The sequence below is a fragment of the Crotalus tigris genome, unplaced genomic scaffold, assembly GCF_016545835.1.
Source record: "Crotalus tigris isolate CLP2741 ecotype Arizona unplaced genomic scaffold, ASM1654583v1 scf7180000017740.2609645, whole genome shotgun sequence".
NCBI classification, from domain to species: domain Eukaryota; kingdom Metazoa; phylum Chordata; class Lepidosauria; order Squamata; family Viperidae; genus Crotalus; species Crotalus tigris.
The window spans coordinates 1072732-1078886 of NW_024096606.1; positions in this window are offsets into that span (position 1 = coordinate 1072732).

Sequence of the window (6155 nt, forward strand, 5' to 3'; positions counted from 1 at the left end):
TGTCTCTGTCTCTCTCTGCAAAGGCAGAGGAGGCTGGGAGCTGCAGGGGAAGGCTCAAAGAGCCGCATGTGGCTCCGGAGCCGCAGGTTGCCGACATGTGGTCTGGAGTAACACCGCCCCAATGGCAATGTCGGAGACATCCGTCTCCACGACAAATGGCTGTTGCGGGTCAGGATGCTTCAGGATGGGCTCCTTTATGAAGGCTTCCTTCAAAGCCTGGAAAGCCCATTGTTCTGGAGCGTCCCACTGAAACCGAGTCTTTTTCTGCAGGAGCCGAGTAAGGGGAGCTGTCATGGTAGCAAATCCGGGGATGAAAGTCCGATAATAGTTGGCGAACCCAAGAAATCACTGGACATCCTTCACACGATGTGGTGGTTGCCAACTCTGCAAAGACTCCACCTTACTCGGGTCCATGGCGATGCCCTCAGGAGAAATGCGGTGACTCAGGAACTCAATAGTCATCTGGTAGAACTGGCATTTCTCTAATTTAGCATATAGCTGATGTTCTCAAAGCCGCTGCAAGACCTGATGGAGATGCCGATGGTGCTTCTCTCGCAATGGGGAATAGATCAGGATGTCATCCAGGTAAATCACCACAAACTGATCTAGCAAGTCCCGGAAAATGTCATTCATAAAGTGTTGGAAAACAGCAGGGGTGTTGGTCAGGCCAAAGGGCATAACCATGTATTCGAAGTGCCCATACCGAGTACCAAATGCCGTCTTCCACTCATCACCCGACCGAACTCTGACAAGGTTGTGAGCTCTGCGCAAGTCCAGTTTTGTGAAGATTTTGGCCTCACGGAGCCGATCCAAGAGTTTGGGGATGAGGGGCAGTGGGTATCGGTTGCGCACTGTGATGGCATTTAATTTCCGATAATCGCAGCAAAGCCGCAATTCACCGGACTTCTTCTTGATGAAGAGTATGGGTGCAGATACTGGTGAGGACAAGGGACAAATAAACCCCTGAGCCAAATTCTTGTCCAAAAAGTCCCTTAATGCAGCCAACTTGGGGTCCGATATGGAACACAAATGTCCCACTGGGAGAGGTGCGTTAGAGACTAAGTCAATGGGGCAGTCATAAGGCCTCTGCAGGGGTAATCAATCTGCCTCAGTCTCGTTGAACACATTAGCATACTTTGCCAATTCAGAGGGTAAGGAGACCCCCGTGGGCCCCTCTACCTGACTGTCACAGATGTGGCGGATGTGGTCCACACACTGCAGGCTTGGAAAGGTGACCAAGTTCTGAGACCAATAGATCTGGGGGTCATGCGCCCAGAGCCACGCCATTCCCAAGACCACGGGAAAATGCAGGTCTGAGGTGTTATAAAACTGAATGGCCTCCTCATGATTATTGATGGCCATACATAGCGGTTGTGTGGCAGCCTTAATTGGCCCAGACAGAAACACTCGACCATCAATGGTCTCCACTAACATTGGTGGATCCACTGGGCATTGGGGAATCATCCATTTAGCCACAAATGCTGCATCCATAAAGTTCGTAGTGGCCCCAGAATCAATCAATGCATGGACAGGAATCCCCTTGGGCAACATAGGAAGAAGCAGGCGTGCCTCCAAGATCAGATGTTTTGGGGGTCCATGGGCAGCATCGGAGGGACGTGATTCAGAGTTGCAGGACGCCTGACCCAAAAGGCCTTTTAGGTCGGGCATGGCCCATTTCCCAACAGCAAAGCCGAGGGCAGTCTCGGGACCAGCTCCGTCACAGATGCCCCTCATCGCTTCTTGGGGCTGAAAGCAGCCAAATGTCCAGGGTCCCCACAATAAAAACACAACCCCCCCAAACATCGCCTGTTCATCTCTGCCACTGATAGATGAGGTCTGGCAGCACCTAAATCCATTGGCTGCTCCCTCTGGACTGGGGTCGCACTCAAATGGGGGGCTTACGGATCTCTGGGGTAGCACAGCGACTCCTTCGCTGCTGCAGCCGGGCATTGATCTGCAGGTAGAGATGAATGAGCCCATTAAGGTCTGTGGGAAGCTCAACACGGGCCAACTCATCTAACATCTCCTCCGACAAGCCAGCCTGGAAAGCGTCCATGAGCGCAGCCTCATTCCAGGCTGAATCCTGGCTAAGCAGCCGAAATTCACTGATATAGCCCTGCAGGGGGCGTCGGCCTTGCCTCAGGGCTTTCAAATGCCGGGTAGAAGTCTGAGTCTTCATGGGGTCCTCATACATCAATCACAAAACCCCACAAAGTTGTCCAGCAATGGGCTACATTGGGCTAACAAGAGTGTGCCCCAACGAGCTGCAGAACCAGAAAGCAGGCTTATCACAAACCCCACTTTATCCCGGTCAGTGGGGAAATCCTCTGCTTTGACACTAATGTACAAGTGGCATTGTCCCATGACACAGGAAACATGTCCGGGTTGCCATCAAATTTGTCCGGCCTCGCCACTTGGCATTTTCTCCTGGGTGGTGGTGGAGCAGCAGTAACCTGGGCAGATAGCTGAGCAACTTGAGCAGATAACAAAGCCAGCTGCTGGGTGAGCTGGGCATTCTCAGCACGGAGTTGCTCCATGATAGTAGGGGGTGAGGCTGAAGGCAAACTGTTCTATCCCAGCCTATTGCCATCCTTGTTAAAGGCACAAGGACCAAACTCCTGCTGATGCAATATGCTGGAGACTTTGCAACAAAACAAAACTCTTTTAATATGGTTGACAAACCTGTCAAATAGTCCAAAACAAAAACAGCAAAACTCAAGTCCAAAGGAAACACGATACAAACAGACGAGAAGTCACAAGCAAGACGAACAGAGAAGTCACAAGCAAGACGAACAGACCAGGATTCCAAGAAGCACTTTGCAAATGGTTGCCTTCAGCAACCAGCACCGCCCATACCTCCTCTCTTTATACAGCAGTCCCAAGGCATTGCCTCTCAGTGCCTTCTCCTTTTTCCTTGGAGTAGTCACATTGACTGCTGCTGATTTACTCTTGCTAATTGATGACGGGAGCGTGCATCAATTAGCAAGTTCATCAAATGTGATTCTTCTGAGTCTGACTCATTCTCCTCACACAGCTGAGCTTCATCAGAAACATGACTGGAGGGTCCAGGCTCTGCATCAAACTGTAAGTCCTGTAATTCATCAGAGCCTCCCTCTGCCCCTGATGGCCCTTCAAATGCCTCCTCCACCTCCTCCTCAGATTCCTCAGACTCAGCTGTTGTAAGCACAGGCTGGCACGGAATCACAACAGACCAAGGAATCCTTGAAAACGATCATCAATGGCAATTGGCACCACAGGTTGGCAGATATCCTACTCTGCCAATGCACAACGCCCTGCACTTCTACAGGCAAGAGCCCAGCTGAATTAAGATGGGGGCGCCGTCTGATCACAAAGCTGGATCGCTTACATCCAGACAGTGTTGCTTCACAAGTGCCCCAGCCTAAGGCACTGAGGCACTTGTAAGTGGGTGATCTGGTTTGGGTGTGCAACTATGGACAGGGGGCACTGTGGGTGGTAGCTATGGTTGGCAAGGTGTCAGGGCCGCTCTCATATGAAGTGGCCCTGGAAGATGGTCATGTGCTCCCTAGGCACATTGACCAGCTGCACTGGAGGTTACCACACCACTCTTCCACTCCTGGCTCTGCTCTAGGGGTGGAGGAGGAACATGATTGCGATCATGCATCTGAGTCTCTCAGCGAAACTGGGACCTTGCAATTGCCGAACAGGGTTTTTGCCAACGAGACTGCTCCTATCTCAGGCACTGTGCCCATGGGACATTGCTCTCAATCGGTTTTTCATGCCGCTCCTACCTAAGGCACTGCGCTCACAAGGCAGTGTTCTCAATTGGTTTTTCATGCTGATCCAGTGGATTCTACTCCACCACGGAACTCTGGCTCAGGCCTACCAGAACAGGCCAGCCAAAGGGAAATGGACACAGGCTTGGGTCTACCAGAGCAGGCCAGCCTTCATGAATCGGCTCTACCCATGTCAGATGGGTCACACAGCCCCGGTCTGCTGAGCCTGTCAGACAAGCTTGCAGATTGGAAGCTAGCAGCAGCTCCGAGACATTCGGAATGGGCCAAAGGCCCACTGAAATATTTAAAAGACTACGTAAGGTTTTTGTCATTGTAAACTTAAAATGCTTATGTATTTTTATTGCAAATCTAAATGCTTATGTATGTTTCTTTGAAAGTTTGAATGCTTATGTGTTTTCTTACACAATGAATTGCTTAAGTATTCTTGATACTGAACAGTGTAATGTCAGGATTATGTGTCATTGTGCCTTTTGAATATGTGTAATCTTTGAACAACAAACAATGCTTTGTAAGTGTCAAAGAGCCAGGGGGAGGGGTGTAATGTATTGAGTTAAACTGATGGAACAGGTTGCTGAGATCTGTGCAGGAATGGTTAGCAGACCACATGGCCTGCCAGCCAGACTTGCTGTCTACAAGACTGTTTATTATGCATTTGAGTGGGAGAATACTGTGCTCTCATTGGCTGATGCCGTCCAGAGCTGAATGTATAAATAGGGGCAGAGCAATGCTTGTTAATTTCTGTTTTGACCTTCAATAAAGAAGTACTTGTTTCTATTACTGCTTCTTCAATGCTGAAGCAAGCAGAAAACAGAACAAGAACTGTCTACTATTGAACCCACCATCCCTTCCCTTAAGGAATAGATAAATCAGTTATAAAATATCTGGCTGATAGTAAGGAATGCCTATAAAGCTCAAGCAGATAAAAAAAGAATAAAACCCAAAACTTTCTGCATCGGGGACAGGGTTTACCTATCCATTAGGTTTCTACAGTCACTTCAACCTTCAAAGAAACTTGGCCCCAAGTTTGTAGGATCCTTTCCCATCAAACATATTATAAACCCAGTTACTGTGGAGTTAGAGCTCCCAAAACCCTTAAGGAATATCCACCCCATGTTCCATTGTAGTTTTCTAAAATCAGAAATAACTTCGTCTTTAAGGCCAAACATTCCTCCTGCACCACAAAATATTATGATAGAGGGGGAGCAGCACTTTGAAATTAAGGACATTTAGATTCCCGTAGGCACCATGGGGCTATCCAATATTTGGTGGCTTGAAAGGACCTTCCAGCCTCCCAGATTACTTAAACGTTTTCATGCTCATTACCCAGATAAACCCAATTAACCTATTGTTCTCTTTCTCTCCCTATTTTATTTTTTCCTATAGGCAGATTTCTCCTTCTATTATAAGGGGGCAGCTCATGTAAGAAACCCCTTCAATCCTTCTTTCCAGAGCTCTGCAATTCTAGTGGGAAGGGGGAAGTTTTCCTTCTGGTGGGAGGGGGATTGTGGCTTATACTTCCTCTGCTTTGTTCCTCTTCAACTTTGATGTATCTCTTTTGGTGTGAAGTGAAGAATGGAATGTGCCAAGGGCCATCTGCCTTATCTTCAGTCCATTTGCAAGATCCGGTGAAGTACCTGGGAACTGTCCCTTATCAACTCCAATTCCCATAACAACTTCACATCTGTGGATTGGATGGACATGAAATGGACAGTTGGGCTCTGGGGTGGTGTTTTGAAATGAATGTTTTAATTTAGCAATTTGTGTCGGAAAACTTTAGATCCTGCTTTGCTCTCTTGCTATCACTATCTCTCAATAAAAGTTCCTTTTGAAACAATGCCTATTTCAAGAGTTCTGCTTTCTTGGGAGGAGTGTTTGAGGAAAGACTTTACAGCAATAGTAAGGAAGGAGATTATTTTTGACATTTTGAAAGAACATTATTACATAGTTAATTGCTGTATTTTTTCTGATACTCTACTGAAATTACTTCCCATTCATTATAGTGGGAAAAAAACTTGAGAAATGGAATTTATTTACTTGGTAAATTTATGTCCCACTGAGGAACTCAAGGGAGTGTACATAGCATTTCTTTTCCCATTTTTCTCCACCACAACCCTGCAAGATCCATTGCGCTGAAAGAGATAACTTCCAATAAACTCAACAGCTGTGAGTGGAATAGCATAATGCTATTAAAGTCATTGTAAGAGAAGAAATGTGTTATCTATGGAAGTCCTAAATCAGGAGGAACCTAGCAGCATATTTTCAGATTAATGTATTAATTAAAAGACACACATTTTATGGGCTACAGATCACTTCATCAATGTACAGAATGGCTAAACTGATGTAGGATTTAAATTAAATGGGAGAGGGGAACAGAGAGTG